The 16,858-nt window shown below is 49.0% G+C and overlaps 1 protein-coding gene across 2 annotated transcripts in view; it reads left to right on the top strand.

Annotated features, from left to right (window-relative positions):
- Positions 1–16,858, top strand: part of PRKAR1B (protein kinase cAMP-dependent type I regulatory subunit beta) — a 286,647-nt gene that overhangs the window by 2,177 nt on the left and 267,612 nt on the right. The window contains exon 1 of one of the 2 annotated variants that reach the window (XM_056535921.1): positions 16,701–16,852. The exons of the other annotated variant lie outside the window; for it this stretch is intronic. The gene's annotated coding sequence lies outside the window, so the exon portion shown is untranslated. Of the gene's footprint in view, positions 1–16,700; positions 16,853–16,858 lie in introns of those variants that run through there. 2 annotated transcript variants of the gene reach the window in all.

Below are 16,858 nucleotides of genomic sequence, written 5' to 3'. Positions count from 1 at the left end.
TCATCATCCCCTTGTCATCATCCCACACCCCCTTCATCATCCCCTTGTCATCATCCCACATCCCCCTTCATCATCCCCTTGTCATCATCCCACACCCCCCCTTTATCATCCCCTTGTCATCATCCCACACCCCCTCTTCATCATCCCCTTGTCATCATCCCCTCCCCCTTGTCATCATCCCACCCCCCCCTTCATCATCCCCTTGTCATCATCCCACACCCCTCCTTCATCATCCCCTTGTCATCATCCCCTCCCCCTTGTCATCATCCCACCCCCCCTTCATCATCCCCTTGTCATCATGCCCACCCCCCTTCATCATCCCCTTGTCATCATCCCACCCCCCCTTCATCATCCCCGTCATCATCCCACACCCCCCCTTCATCATCCCCTTGTCATAATCCCACACATCCCCTTCATCATCCCCTTGTCATCATCACCACATGTCATCAGCCCCCCCCCCCACCTTCATCATCACAGCTTGTCAATGTCTGATACAGTGGTCCTTAACCTGTGGACCTCCAGATGTTTCAAAACTACAACTCCCAGCAAGCTCGGGCAGCCATGGGCTGTCCGGGCTTGCTGGGAGTTGTAGTTTTGAAACCTCTGGAGGTCCGCAGGTTGAAGACCACTGCGGCCTTTGACATCATCCAGCCCCCCCCCCCCCCCCCTCTCACCCCCTTTAGTTCTGTACTCACCTCCGCTCGGCGGGACGTTAGGGTTCGCTGGTCCGGTGCTGCAGGACTGTCCGGTGGGGAGGTCTTCCGGTGGGATAGTGCTTCCGGGCTGCCATCTTCACCGGGGGGCCTCTTCTCCGCGCTTCGGGCCCGGAATAGAGGCGTTGCCTTGACGACGACGCAGAGGGACGTTAGTAATGAACGTCCCTCTGCGTCGTCGTCAAGGCAACGTGACTATTCCGGGGCCGGGCCCGAAGCATGGAGAAGAGGCCCCCCGGTGAAGATGGCAGCCCGGAAGCACTATCCCACCGGACGACCTCCCCACCGGACAGTCCTGCAGCACCGGACCAGTGCACCCTAGCGTCCCGCCGAGCAGAGGTGAGTACAGAACTAAAGGGGGTGAGAGGGGGGGCTGGATGATGTCGAAGGCCGCAGGGGTCTTCAACCTGCGGACCTCCAGAGGTTTCAAAACTACAACTCCCAGCAAGCCCGGACAGCCGATGGCTGCCCGGGCTTGCTGGGAGTTGTAGTTTTGAAACATCTGGAGGTCCGCAGGTTGAAGACCACTGAGGGCGGAGAGTTCACTGGAGTATAAGCCGAGGGGGGTGTTTTCAGCACGAAAAATCGTGCTGAAAAACTCGGCTTATACTCGAGTATATACGGTATATAACTAATAACTCTATTAATTTTAAGGTTAAAAATACACACTGCACACATTGTTAATTTTAGGACATGTACATGCTGGCATATCCACAACATTTTTAAATTAATGTTGTGTTAAAATAGAATAAGGCACAAAATAATTGTGTAAGAATTTTTACAGGCTACGTAAATAACCCATACGTGGCACTAAAATTTTTCCTTAAAAAAAAAAGAAACATCCATAGTAATACAGCTTCATTCACATTTTGGGGTGGGTAACGTACGTTTTTTTTTTTTTGTGGCTTCACTATTGTTTATGTGCCGGTTGGTGCTGCGTTGTCTTCCTTCCTGTCGTAAACTCTGGCCTCAGCGCAGCGATGCAAGACTTCGCCCACCAACGTCAAAAAATGCGGGCTCAAAATTAAATAAAAAAGCCTCCAGAGTACGGATATTCATGGTGCGGCATAGTATGTTTTTAATATTTTTTTTATTTCTGAGGAGGGTGGATGGGTTGTTGCAGGATAGTTGGAGTGCAGCTATTTAATGCCAGGCCGGCCAGTCAGGGTGTCACCCGATGCGGTACGCCCCCCCCTCCTCCCTATCACTCTCTAGCAACGCTACTGGTAATAAAGGGTAGATAAAGAACTTCGGCTATTAACATAAGGGAAAACTTTTCTGTTTTAAAAAAATGCTTTTGTAAGCAGGTTTCCCGGGTTTAGCTTACGTGTGATTTATTTATCAAGGTCGTGCGATTATTTTATAAATAGGTCGCATGAAAGCAAAAGTAAGTTAAAAAAAATCGTCATATAAAAGCCATACATATGAAAAGAATGATAAATCTCCTTCTATATTTTTACAAAGGTGGAAGTGACCTTTAAATCTCTGGCTTATTGGATGCCCAACAGTACGGAAACATTTGACAGAAGAATTCTTTAGACTCTACTTTATCAAAATAAACTTTTATATTAAAATTTTATATTGGGGACCGTAAAGTACGGTCCCCAATCTAACCACGGACTACTGCTGGACGGATAGAGTCTCCCTTACTGCTTCCCACATACTGTAATGATTATTTCCTACTCATAATAGGGAAACGCCACTGCACCCCTCTGACCACGAGGCATGTTTCGGATCTTTTTCAAGAGTCAGTCTATTGAAAAAGATCCAAAACGTGTGTCGAGGTCAGTGGCGCTTCCCTATTCTGAGTAAAAACTAATCATTACAGTATGTGGGAAGCAGTTAGGGAGACTCCAGCAGTAGTCCGAGGTTAGATTGGGGACCGTACTTTACAGCAATATATTTTTACCCCTGTGTACTAGTATTTAGACATGGACTTGATAGTTTAATACTAGTGTACAGTGGTCCCTCAACATTCGATGGTAATCCGTTCCAAATGGACCATCGTTTGTTGAAACCATCGTATGTTGAGGGATCCGTGCAATGTAAAGTATAGGACAGTGGTCTACAACCTGCGGACCTCCAGATGTTGCAAAACTACAACACCCAGCATGCCCGGACAGCCAATGGCTGTCCGGGCATGCTGAGAGTTGTAGTTTTGCAACATCTGGAGGTCCGCAGGTTGAAGAGCACTGGTATTGGAGGTTATACTCACGTGTCCCCGCCACTCCGGACCCGTCACCGCTGCCCTGGATGTCGCTTCCATCACTGTCGCCTCTGCTTACCCGGCATCCTCGCTCTCCGTCGCCGCCATCACGTTGCTACGCACGCCGCTCCTATTGGATGACGGGACGGCGTGCGCAGTGGCGTGATAATTGTTTTGGCCACTAAACACCTTTCACACTGCCATTGCTCCCCGTCAAGATCGGCCATCAAAGTCTCTTTTTTTTTCTCACTTTAACGTCCGTTCCCATGACGGGGAGCAACGGCAAACAACGGATCTCGGCGGCTCCCATTTACTATTATGGGGGCCACTGGGCGCCGTTATGAATAGCGGAAAAAAGAGAAAAAGACGGCACAAGCAGTAATTTTTCTCCCGCTATTCTGCCCGCCTCTCCCGATGGCCGTCACACTGCCGTGCACTAACGGCAGTGTGAAAGAAGCTTTATTTTTATTGTGGATAATTATTACCAAATATCATAATCATTTCTGCTATATTCATAATTATTGCTTTTATATTTTAATAGATTTTCAATACAATTGCTTTTTTATACAAAAGGCTATACATACTATGCTTGTTTGTGGTATACAATATAATATAGAGAATTGCCTCTACATATTGGTGTAGGATGTTGATAGATGCAGTACCTTACTATTATTATGTGCACTTTATTACACCAGTTATGGTTAGTATGCATCTAAGTAGAACTATAGTGTACTTGTGTTAAGAGTGATATAATAGTGACTGCAGAGATATTTTAGGAACATAGACGTGATAATGACTACAGTTATAATAGGGACACAAAAGTGACACTACAGTAACCATTATTCACATAGCACTAACACTAAACGTAGTAAAACATTAGTGACACACTTATGTGGTGACAACAGTGATATAGTAATACAGCAGTGATAAGTGTAATGAAAGTAGTTTCAGCAATGGTGACAAAAGTGAAAATATTTACCGTAAGGACTGTGAATTTATGGAACGGTCTACCTCAGGAACTGGTCACAGCAGGAACAATTAACAGCTTTAAAACAGGATTAGATACATTCCTGGAACAAAATAAGATTAATGCTTATGAAGAAATATAAAATCTCATCCCTTCCCCAATATCGCGCCACACCCCTACCCTTCAATTCCCTGGTTGAACTTGATGGACATATGTCTTTTTTCGACCGTACTAACTATGTAACTATGTAACTATGTAACCCCAGGGCCGTAGCCCGGGGTAAAAAACACCCCTATTAACTAACCCCTCTAAAAAGAAACTTTTATTGTTCCTATTAAAATGTAAATAATCCCAGAAAAGAACCTTTAAAAGTCAGTGCTACCAGGGATTGTAACTATATAAATGGAGCCCAGGAGCCTCCAAAATAAAGGGTTCCCTTACGTCCTAACCAGCAGCACAAGTGGGGTGTTCTGCCCCTGTGAAGCTGGCAGGACGGTGGAATTTTTAATTCCGCCCAAGTAATTAAAGACTTAATTAGACCCCCCATATAAGGCCTCCTCCCTTAGGCCACATTGCTTTATTTCTGTCCTGTGCAGGACAGCAGGACGGTGCAGGCTCTGATTTTAGCAGAGCCTGCATGGAGTTTTTCCCTTCCCCCTCTTTATGTGGAGAAGGGTTTGTTTTTTTCTCAGGGTTGCAGCTTGCTGCCCCTTTTTTTCTGTCAGCCTGGGCGGCTGTTACGCCGAGCGCTCCGGGTCCCCGCTCCTCCCCGGAGCGCTCGCTTCTCTCTCGCTACCGCAGCGCTCCGGGCAGCTCCACTGACCCGATGCGCTGCGATACCGTCTCCAGCCGGGATGCGATTCGCGATGCGGGTAGCGCCCGCTCGCGATGCGCATCCCGGCTCCCGTACCTGACTCGCTCTCCGTCTGTCCTGTCCCGGCGCGCGCGGCCCCGCTCCCTAGGGCGCGCGCGCGCCGGGTCTCTGCGATTTAAAGGGCCACTGCGCCGCTGATTGGCGCAGTGGTTCCAATTAGTGTGTTCACCTGTGCACTCCCTATTTATACCTCACTTCCCCTTCACTCCCTCGCCGGATCTTGTTGCCATTGTGCCAGTGAAAGCGTTTCCTTGTGTGTTCCTAGCCTGTGTTCCAGACCTCCTGCCGTTGCCCCCGACTACGATCCTTGCTGCCTGCCCCGACCTTCTGCTACGTCCGACCTTGCTTCTGTCTACTCCCTTGTACCGCGCCTATCTTCAGCAGTCAGAGAGGTTGAGCCGTTGCTAGTGGATACGACCTGGTCACTACCGCCGCAGCAAGACCATCCCGCTTTGCGGCGGGCTCTGGTGAAAACCAGTAGTGACTTAGAACCGATCCACTAGCACGGTCCACGCCAATCCCTCTCTGGCACAGAGGATCCACTACCTGCCAGCCGGCATCGTGACAGTAGATCCGGCCATGGATCCCGCTGAAGTTCCTCTGCCAGTTGTCGCCGACCTCACCACGGTGGTCGCCCAGCAGTCACAACAGATAGCGCAACAAGGCCAACAGCTGTCTCAACTGACCGTGATGCTACAGCAGCTACTACCACAGCTTCAGCAATCATCTCCTCCGCCAGCTCCTGCACCTCCTCCGCAGCGAGTGGCCGCTTCTGGTCTACGACTATCCTTGCCGGATAAATTTGATGGGGACTCTAAATTCTGCCGTGGCTTTCTTTCCCAATGTTCCCTGCACTTGGAGATGATGTCGGACCAGTTTCCTACTGAAAGGTCTAAGGTGGCTTTCGTAGTCAGCCTTCTGTCTGGAAAAGCTCTGTCATGGGCCACACCGCTCTGGGACCGCAATGACCCCGTCACTGCCTCTATACACTCCTTCTTCTCGGAAATTCGAAGTGTCTTTGAGGAACCTGCCCGAGCCTCTTCTGCTGAGACTGCCCTGTTGAACCTGGTCCAGGGTAATTCTTCCGTTGGCGAGTACGCCGTACAATTCCGTACTCTTGCTTCAGAATTATCCTGGAATAATGAGGCCCTCTGCGCGACCTTTAAAAAAGGCCTATCCAGCAACATTAAAGATGTTCTGGCCGCACGAGAAATCCCTGCTAACCTACATGAACTCATCCATCTTGCCACTCGCATTGACATGCGTTTTTCCGAAAGGCGTCAGGAGCTCCGCCAGGATATGGACTTTGTTCGCACAAGGCGTTTTTTCTCCCCGGCTCCTCTCTCCTCTGGTCCCCTGCAATCCGTTCCTGTGCCTCCCGCCGTGGAGGCTATGCAGGTCGACCGGTCTCGCCTGACACCTCAAGAGAGGACACGACGCCGCATGGAGAATCTCTGCCTGTACTGTGCCAGTACCGAACACTTCCTGAAGGATTGTCCTATCCGTCCTCCCCGCCTGGAAAGACGTACGCTGACTCCGCACAAAGGTGAGACAGTCCTTGATGTCTACTCTGCTTCTCCACGTCTTACTGTGCCTGTGCGGATATCTGCCTCTGCCTTCTCCTTCTCTACTATGGCCTTCTTGGATTCCGGATCTGCAGGAAATTTTATTTTGGCCTCTCTCGTCAACAGGTTCAACATCCCAGTGACCAGTCTCGCCAGACCCCTCTACATCAATTGTGTAAACAATGAAAGATTGGACTGTTCCATACGTTTCCACACGGAGCCCCTTCTAATGTGCATCGGACCTCATCACGAGAAGATTGAATTTTTGGTCCTCCCCAATTGCACTTCCGAAATCCTCCTTGGACTACCCTGGCTTCAACTCCATTCCCCAACCCTGGATTGGTCCACTGGGGAGATCAAGAGTTGGGGGCCCTCTTGTTTCAAGGACTGCCTAAAACCGGTTCCCAGTACCCCTTGCCGTGACTCTGTGGTTCCCCCTGTAACCGGTCTCCCTAAGGCCTATATGGACTTTGCGGATGTTTTTTGCAAAAAACAAGCTGAGACTCTACCTCCTCACAGGCCTTATGATTGTCCTATTGACCTCCTTCCGGGCACTACTCCACCCCGGGGCAGAATCTATCCTCTGTCCGCCCCAGAGACTCTTGCTATGTCGGAGTACATCCAGGAAAATTTAAAAAAAGGCTTTATCCGTAAATCCTCCTCTCCTGCCGGAGCCGGATTTTTCTTTGTGTCCAAAAAAGATGGCTCTCTACGTCCTTGCATTGACTACCGCGGTCTTAATAAAATCACGGTAAAGAACCGCTACCCCCTACCCCTCATCTCTGAACTCTTTGATCGCCTCCAAGGTGCCCACATCTTTACCAAACTGGATTTAAGAGGTGCTTATAATCTCATACGCATCAGAGAGGGGGATGAATGGAAAACGGCATTTAACACTAGAGATGGACACTTTGAGTATCTGGTCATGCCCTTTGGCCTGTGCAACGCCCCTGCCGTCTTCCAAGACTTTGTTAATGAAATTTTTCGTGATCTCTTATACTCCTGTGTTGTTGTATATCTGGACGATATCCTGATTTTTTCTGCCAATCTAGAAGAACACCGCCAGCATGTCCGTATGGTTCTTCAGAGACTTCGTGACAATCAACTTTATGCCAAGATAGAGAAATGTCTGTTTGAATGCCAATCTCTTCCTTTCCTAGGATACTTGGTCTCTGGCCAGGGACTACAAATGGATCCAGACAAACTCTCTGCCGTCTTAGATTGGCCACGCCCCTCCGGACTCCGTGCTATCCAACGTTTTTTGGGGTTCGCCAATTATTACAGGCAATTTATTCCACATTTTTCTACCGTTGTGGCCCCTATCGTGGCTTTAACCAAAAAAAATGCCAATCCCAAGTCTTGGCCTCCTCAAGCGGAAGACGCCTTTAAACGGCTCAAGTCTGCCTTTTCTTCGGCTCCCGTGCTCTCCAGACCTGACCCATCTAAACCCTTCCTATTGGAGGTTGATGCCTCCTCTGTAGGAGCTGGAGCGGTCCTTCTACAAAAAAATTCTTCCGGGCATGCTGTTACTTGTGGTTTTTTTTCTAGGACCTTCTCTCCGGCGGAGAGGAACTACTCCATCGGGGATCGAGAGCTTCTAGCCATTAAATTAGCACTTGAGGAATGGAGGCATCTGCTGGAGGGATCAAGATTTCCAGTTATTATTTACACCGATCACAAGAACCTCTCCTATCTCCAGTCTGCCCAACGGCTGAATCCTCGCCAGGCCAGGTGGTCTCTGTTCTTTGCCCGATTTAATTTTGAAATTCACTTTCGGCCTGCCGATAAGAACATTAGGGCCGATGCTCTCTCTCGTTCCTCGGATGCCTCGGAAGTTGAACTCTCTCCGCAACACATCATTCCTCCTGACTGCCTGATTTCCACTTCTCCAGCCTCCATCAGGCAAACTCCTCCAGGAAAGACCTTCGTCTCTCCACGCCAACGCCTCGGAATCCTCAAATGGGGTCACTCCTCCCATCTCGCAGGTCATGCAGGCATCAAGAAATCTGTGCAACTCATCTCTCGCTTCTATTGGTGGCCGACTCTGGAGACGGATGTCGTGGACTTTGTGCGAGCCTGCACTGTCTGTGCCCGGGATAAGACTCCTCGCCAGAAGCCCGCTGGTTTTCTTCATCCTCTGCCTGTCCCCGAACAGCCTTGGTCTCTGATTGGTATGGATTTTATTACAGACCTACCCCCATCCCGTGGCAACACTGTTGTTTGGGTGGTCGTTGATCGATTCTCCAAGATGGCACATTTCATCCCTCTTCCTGGTCTTCCTTCAGCGCCTCAGTTGGCTAAACAATTTTTTGTACACATTTTTCGGCTTCACGGGTTGCCCACACAGATAGTCTCGGATAGAGGCGTCCAATTCGTGTCAAAATTCTGGAGGGCTCTCTGTAAACAACTCAAGATTAAATTAAACTTTTCTTCTGCATATCATCCTCAATCCAATGGACAAGTAGAAAGAATTAACCAGGTCTTGGGTGATTATTTACGACATTTTGTTTCCTCCCGCCAGGATGATTGGGCAGATCTTCTACCATGGGCCGAATTCTCGTATAACTTTAGAGTCTCTGAATCTTCCTCCAAATCCCCATTTTTCGTGGTGTACGGCCGTCACCCTCTTCCCCCCCTCCCTACTCCCTTGCCCTCTGGTTTGCCCGCTGTAGATGAAGTGACTCGTGATCTTTCCACCATATGGAAAGAGACCCAAGATTCTCTTTTACAGGCTTCATCTCGCATGAAAAAGTTTGCCGATAAGAAAAGAAGAGCTCCCCCCATTTTTGCTCCAGGAGACAAGGTATGGCTCTCCGCTAAATATGTCCGCTTTCGTGTCCCCAGTTACAAACTGGGTCCACGCTATCTTGGTCCTTTCAAAGTCTTGTGCCAAATTAATCCTGTCTCTTACAAACTTCTTCTTCCTCCTTCTCTCCGTATTCCTAATGCCTTTCATGTCTCTCTTCTTAAACCACTCATCATCAACCGTTTCTCTCCCAAATTAGTTTCTCCCACTCCTGTCTCCGGTTCTTCTGACGTCTTCTCAGTGAAAGAGATACTGGCCTCCAAGACGGTCAGAGGAAAAAGGTTCTTTTTGGTGGATTGGGAGGGCTGTGGACCTGAAGAGAGATCCTGGGAACCTGAGGACAACATCCTAGACAAAAGTCTGCTCCTCAGGTTCTCAGGCTCTAAGAAGAGGGGGAGACCCAAGGGGGGGGGGGTACTGTTACGCCGAGCGCTCCGGGTCCCCGCTCCTCCCCGGAGCGCTCGCTTCTCTCTCGCTACCGCAGCGCTCCGGGCAGCTCCACTGACCCGGTGCGCTGCGATACCGTCTCCAGCCGGGATGCGATTCGCGATGCGGGTAGCGCCCGCTCGCGATGCGCATCCCGGCTCCCGTACCTGACTCGCTCTCCGTCTGTCCTGTCCCGGCGCGCGCGGCCCAGCTCCCTAGGGCGCGCGCGCGCCGGGTCTCTGCGATTTAAAGGGCCACTGCGCCGCTGATTGGCGCAGTGGTTCCAATTAGTGTGTTCACCTGTGCACTCCCTATTTATACCTCACTTCCCCTTCACTCCCTCGCCGGATCTTGTTGCCATTGTGCCAGTGAAAGCGTTTCCTTGTGTGTTCCTAGCCTGTGTTCCAGACCTCCTGCCGTTGCCCCCGACTACGATCCTTGCTGCCTGCCCCGACCTTCTGCTACGTCCGACCTTGCTTCTGTCTACTCCCTTGTACCGCGCCTATCTTCAGCAGTCAGAGAGGTTGAGCCGTTGCTAGTGGATACGACCTGGTCACTACCGCCGCAGCAAGACCATCCCGCTTTGCGGCGGGCTCTGGTGAAAACCAGTAGTGACTTAGAACCGATCCACTAGCACGGTCCACGCCAATCCCTCTCTGGCACAGAGGATCCACTACCTGCCAGCCGGCATCGTGACAGCGGCGTTGTTTGGCGCTGCCCCAGCTGAGTTTTTTCAGACTCTGTATCTATGACCCGGGACTCGTACGGGTTCGTAGATACAGTTTATTTTCTCTGTTCAGGCGGCGCTGAGCGCCGCCCTCTATGGTTCAGGGATCCTCCGATCCCTCTGCTACTCGGGCATTCCGCCCTTACCTTTCCGGCAGCGCCGCTGTCTCGCTCCGGTCCTCTGCTGTGTGCGGAGCCGCGGACCAGAAGTGCGTCATCTGACGACTTCCGGTCCGGCATCGGAGCCTTCTGGCGCAATGAGCGCTAGTTTTAACTATTATTATACTTAATATATTAGTTACTTGCCCCTTCCAAGGTAAGGAAGGGGCTCAGAGCAAAAATGGTTTATTTCAGATCGTTTTTTAGATTTCGATCTGGTTGGTGCTCTGACTTCCTGGAGGGGCGGGGCTTATTTTAAAATTACCGCCCTCTCCCCTATTTAAGGCAGTACTGGCCTTCATTTGGCCTCTTGCTGCCTTGCTAGCTTGACTACACTTGTGTGGTTCCTGCTATTCTTGGGTTTTGTAAAAGAGCTTGTCTATTTTTCAATAGGTACTCTTTTTCCATTTGCGCTGCAATGGTAACAGTTCTGGTGTCTTTCTAACCTATTGTTTTAATTCCAGAACTATGTCCACTCCTCCGTCGAGTGATACACATGCTGGTAGTCGCAAGTCTGCTTCAAAGAAGCGCCATCTAACTTGTGCTGACTGTGGTACTCCACTGCCGGATTCCTATGAATATAACAGGTGTCCTGGATGTCGTCCACCCGTTAATCCAGCTGAACCTACAGTCCAGGACATGTTCATCTGGATGAAAGAATTCATGGGAAATTCTATCAACGAGATCAAGAATTCCTTTGCCCCTAAGAGGCCTAGGACCGAGTCTGGTCCTCCATCTGTTGTGGAGGATTCCGTTATGTCCGTGGGCGATCAGTCGGAACAGTCAGTTGAGGAAGTGATCTCTCCGCCTCTTTTTCCTGTGGAAAAGACGCAGAGATTGCTTAGATCCATCCGATCAAGGGATCAGGATGTTGATCAAGGGGAAGCCTCTACATCCACCTCTAGAGGACCTCTGGTTTTCAAAGTGGATGATACACTCAGGAAACTGATGAAAACCGAGTGGAAGCACCCAGACAAGCCTGCTGTTGTTACCCGGAGGTTCAAGCTGATGTTTCCTCTATCAGAAGCTGAGTCGGAATCCTGGATGCCACCGCCAAAAGTGGATATGGCTGTTAACAAGCTGTCCAAGAGGGTTCTAGTTCCTGCAGATGATGGCAGTAACCTCCAGGACCCCCTTGACAGGAAGGTGGACTCCCTTCTAAGACGCAACTATTCGGCGGCCTCAGCATCTGCCTCGGTGGCTGTCGCTTCAAGTGAGGTTGCCGACTTTGTCAAAGAACGCGTACAACGCATTCAGTCTGAGATTGAAAGTAATGTTGCTAGGGAGGATATTCTGGACAGCTTCAGAACGCTACTCCTTGGGGTAGACTTCCTATGCGAATCATCCCAACAGCACCTCAAACTTGCTGCCAAGTCCATGGCGCTCTCATCCGCAAGCAGGCGCCCCCTGTGGTTGCGTCCCTGGGTAGCTGATAATACCTCAAAGTTCAACCTCTGTGGGATGCCCTTTGAGCCTAATTGGCTCTTTGGGTCTGAGTTAGACCGAATCATGGAGGGTTTTGCGGATAAAAAAGGTAAATGCCTACCTGTACAGTCCTTTCGCGGCAAGGGTAGATCCAGGGGGGGGGAAGTTCCAGGGCCCTTCCAGATCCCAGAGACGCCAGTCTACTCAAAAGCGTGGTGGAGGACGCGGCCGCGGTAAAGACCGTAAAGCCGAGCTATGACTCTCCTCTAAGGTCCACCAACGTTTCCCCTCTCCCTTCCCCTCGGGAAGTTCAGGTAGAGAAGCTATCTACCAATCCCCCTCCGGTCGGAGGACGTTTAAGTTTGTTTCTGTCAACCTGGATGCAAGAAATACAGGATCCTTGGGTTCTGGATGTCATTCAGTCGGGGTACAAAATAGATTTCATTTCCCCTCCTCTAAGGAAATTTGTTTTAACAAAGTTACTTCCTCAGCCAAAACAGGCTATTCTAGAGGACTCTGTCCTACAGTATGTGGGGAAACATGCACTAGAAGAAGTTCCCCCCGACCAAAGAGGGTCAGGGGTGTATTCCCCAATATTTCTGGTGCCGAAACCATCGGGCGACTGGCGTATGATCATAGATCTTCGCTTTTTGAACCGTTTCATAAGGAAAAGGCGGTTCAGGATGGAAACCATTCGCTCAGTAGTCAGTATCCTGGACCCTCAAGATCTCTTGGTTACCATCGACTTGAAGGATGCTTACCTGCATGTTCCTATTTTTCCTGCTCACAGGAAATATTTGAGGGTTGCTGTCACCATAAACGGTATGGTAAAGCATTTCCAGTTCGCTGTTCTGCCTTTCGGCATCACTTCAGCCCCCCCACACCTTTACAAAGGTGGTGGCTCCAGTGGTCTCTGCTCTAAGACTTAAAGGTCTAGAGATCATTCCTTATCTAGACGACTGGCTTCTAAAAGCCGCTACTCTAGACGTTCTACAGTCTCATCTTCATCTGGCTCTAGATTTTCTCCAGCGCTTGGGCTGGCTTATAAATTGGAAGAAATCAGAAATCAACCCGTCCACCTCAAGGAAGTTTCTGGGGTTTGTCCTGAACTCCTCTCAGATGACTCTATCCCTCACTCCAGAAAGGAAAGGTCGAGTCATAAGAGCCGCCGAGTTTTTGATGGTCCCTCGCAAGGTTCCCATCAGAACTCTAATGAAGATGTTGGGTCATATGTCAGCTTCTGCAGAGGCAGTCCCCTGGGCCCTATGGCACCTCCGGCCTCTCCAAGATCAAGTCTTGAAGGTCTGGAATCGCAACCCCAGTGGGTTGGACAAAAAGTGCAACCTGTCGACCGAGGTCCGTGCATCTCTCAGATGGTGGACGAATCTGACAGATGGGAAGTCCTTGATTCAACCTCAGTGGATCACTTTAACCACAGACGCCTCCCTTCTGGGCTGGGGAGCCCATCTGGACGAGAATCCAGTACAGGGTACTTGGAACCCTCAGGAGAGACTTCTCTCCTCCAACATGAGAGAACTGAGAGCAGTTCGTCTAGCTCTTCTCCATTTCGCACCCCTTATTCTAGGGAAAGCGATAAGAGTTCGGTCAGACAACACCACTGTGGTGGCTTACATCAACAGACAGGGTGGCACAAAGTCCCAAGTGCTCCTCAAGGAGACCGGACTAATTCTTTCTTGGGCAGAGCTCAATCTAACCCACCTTTCTGCAGTCCACATCAAGGGGGATCTCAACATAGTGGCAGATCGTCTAAGTCGCGGGCTTCCGGTCCAAGGGGAATGGTCCCTGAACGAAGACATCTTCAAGAAGATAACCCTAAGGTGGGGTATGCCAGAGATAGATCTCATGGCAACTCGTCTGAACGCCAAGGTGAACAAGTTTTGCTCTCTTTACAAAGAGGACAATCCAGTGGCGATAGACGCTCTGTCCATTCCATGGAGGTTCAGGCTGGCCTACATATCCCCTCCACTTTCCATGATACCAAGGGTATTGATGAAAGTCAGGCAAGACCAGACCTCAGTGATTGCCATCATACCATTCTGGCCCAAGAGGTCCTGGTTCACCCAACTCATGAGGATGAGTCAGGGGTGTTATTGGAGGCTTCCCCACGTGCAGAACCTTGTGTCTCACAACACAGGCTCCTGCCTAGATCTGAGGAGACTCAATCTGACAGCCTGGAGATTGACAGGACCCTACTAAGTAGTGGGCTTCCTGCGGAGGTCTTGAGAACTATTGCACACTCTAGAGCAGAGTCTACAAACAAAGTCTATTCTAGGATAAAGAAGATTTTCCTTCGATGGTGTGCTACGAAAGAGGTAGTAACCTCAGATCCTCCTCTTTCGGCAATTTTACGTTTCCTTCAGGATGGCCTTGACAAGGGTCTTAGCCCATCCACTCTGAGGGTTCAAGTTTCAGCGCTCTCTGCCTTTTTAGGCAGATCTTTATCACAAGAATCCCTGGTTAGAAGATTCCTCAAAGGGGCTGAAAGACTTAAACCTACAGTTCTCAGACCCATTCCCAAATGGGATTTGACCATTGTTCTTAAGGGGTTATGCTCACACCCCTTTGAACCTCTGGAAGAAGTCGACTTTAGGTATTTGTCCCTTAAAGTCACCTTCTTATTGGCCATAACCTCAGCCAAAAGGATTGGCGAGCTTCAGGCCCTTTCGGCTTTCGAGCCTTATACGCTTTTTCTCCAGGATAGAGTCCTGTTGAGATTTTTGCCCACCTTTGTTCCTAAGGTCCCGACGTTCTCCAACATCAATCAAGCTATATCCCTTCCAGTTCTGTGTCCTAATCCATCCTCTGCCGAGGAAGCTGCTGACCATACTCTGGACATTTCAAGAATCCTCAGAATTTACATCTCAAGAACTGGAGAATTTAGAAGATCGGAGCACCTTCTTGTTTCCTTTTCTGGGAAGAACAAAGGTCTTAAAGCCTCTAAACCCTCTCTGAGTAGATGGATTAAAGAGGCAATCCGGGAGGCTTTTGTAGCCCAGAAGTTAGCTCCTCCTGCCTTTGTCACTGCCCATTCCACTAGGGCAGTCTCTACTTCTTTTGCAGAAAGAAAAGCTGTTCCTCTAGAACAAGTCTGCGCTGCTGCCTCCTGGAGCACGCATAATACATTTATTAGTCATTACAGGGTTAATGCCAAACGTTCGGAAGAGTTGGCCTTCGGGCAATCAATCCTAAGTGCCACTCTGCCGTAGTCCCTCCCTATTTGTGTTGTTACTTGCTAAGTCCCCACTTGTGCTGCTGGTTAGGACGTAAGGGAAGCGTTAATTTTTAACGTAAATTTGTTTTCCCTTAGTCCTAACAGCAGCACACAAATTTTCCCGCCCAAATTGTTTGTTTTACTTGTTATTAAGCAATGTGGCCTAAGGGAGGAGGCCTTATATGGGGGGTCTAATTAAGTCTTTAATTACTTGGGCGGAATTAAAAATTCCACCGTCCTGCCAGCTTCACAGGGGCAGAACACCCCACTTGTGCTGCTGTTAGGACTAAGGGAAAACAAATTTACGTTAAAAATTAACGCTTCTGCAGAAACCCAATGAGGGACATTTATCAATCTTTGCTTATGTATTCTTTTTTTTAGTAATTTTTTCCTTACTTTTTTGCTTATGTGTGACTTATCTATCAACTGGTTTCAGCCTGCAATTTTTCCTTTTTTACTTTGGTAGTGGCTTTTTCTGCTCCATGTCTGAGCTGGAGTAAATTTAGTCAATTTTTAACCCTGTTGCGACTTTTTTTTGCGCAGTTGCGACTGTCGCAGTTAATAAATACGCAGTTAATGACAACCATGATAATAGTGACATCAGTGATAATAGTGACAGCCGTGATAATAGTTACAGCCGTGATAATAATGACATCAGTGATAATAGTGACAGCTGTGGTGACAGCAGTGACAATAATGACATCAGTGATAATAGTGACAGCCGTGATAATAATGACATCAGTGATAATAGTGACATCAGTGATAATAGTGACATCAGTGATAATAGTGACAGCCGTGATAATAGTGACATCAGTGATAATAGTGACAGCCGTGATAATAATGACATCAGTGATAATAGTGACAGCCGTGGTGACAGTAGTGACATCAGTGATAATAGTGACAGCCGTGGTGACAGTAGTGACATCAGTGATAATAGTGACAGCCGTGGTGACAGCAGTGACATCAGTGATAATAGTGACAGCCGTGGTGACAGTAGTGACATCAGTGATAATAGTGACAGCCGTGATAATAGTGACATCAGTGATAATAGTGACAGCCGTGGTGACAGTAGTGACATCAGTGATAATAGTGACAGCCGTGATAATAGTGACATCAGTGATAATAGTGACAGCCGTGGTGACAGTAGTGACATCAGTGATAATAGTGACAGCCGTGGTGACAGCAGTGACATCAGTGATAATAGTGACAGCCGTGGTGACAGCAGTGACATCAGTGATAATAATGACATCAGTGATAATAGTGACAGCCGTGGTGACAGCAGTGACATCAGTGATAATAGTGACAGCAGTGACATCAGTGATAATAGTGACAGCCGTGGTGACATCAGTGATAATAGTGACATAAGTGATAATAGTGACAGCCGTGGTGACAGCAGTGACATCAGTGATAATAATGACATCAGTGATAATAGTGACAGCCGTGGTGACATAAGTGATAATAGTGACAGCCGTGGTGACAGCAGTGACATCAGTGATAATAGTGACAGCCGTGGTGACATCAGTGATAATAGTGACATAAGTGATAATAGTGACAGCCGTGGTGACAGCAGTGACATCAGTGATAATAATGACATCAGTGATAATAGTGACAGCCGTGGTGACATCAGTGATAATAGTGACAGTCACACCGCTAGTAGCAATAAAAGAGATGCGCGAAAACGAGGTTGTGTGACGTCAGAGGCAGCAGTGTCAGCGCTGGAGCCCGGGCCCCGGCACCTCTCATCACTGCTCCGGTAAGT

This window comes from Hyla sarda, chromosome 8 (assembly GCF_029499605.1).
Source record: "Hyla sarda isolate aHylSar1 chromosome 8, aHylSar1.hap1, whole genome shotgun sequence".
Lineage (NCBI taxonomy): Eukaryota > Metazoa > Chordata > Amphibia > Anura > Hylidae > Hyla > Hyla sarda.
Note: the sequence above shows the minus strand (reverse complement) of the source record. Positions and strands in the feature narration are given on the sequence as shown.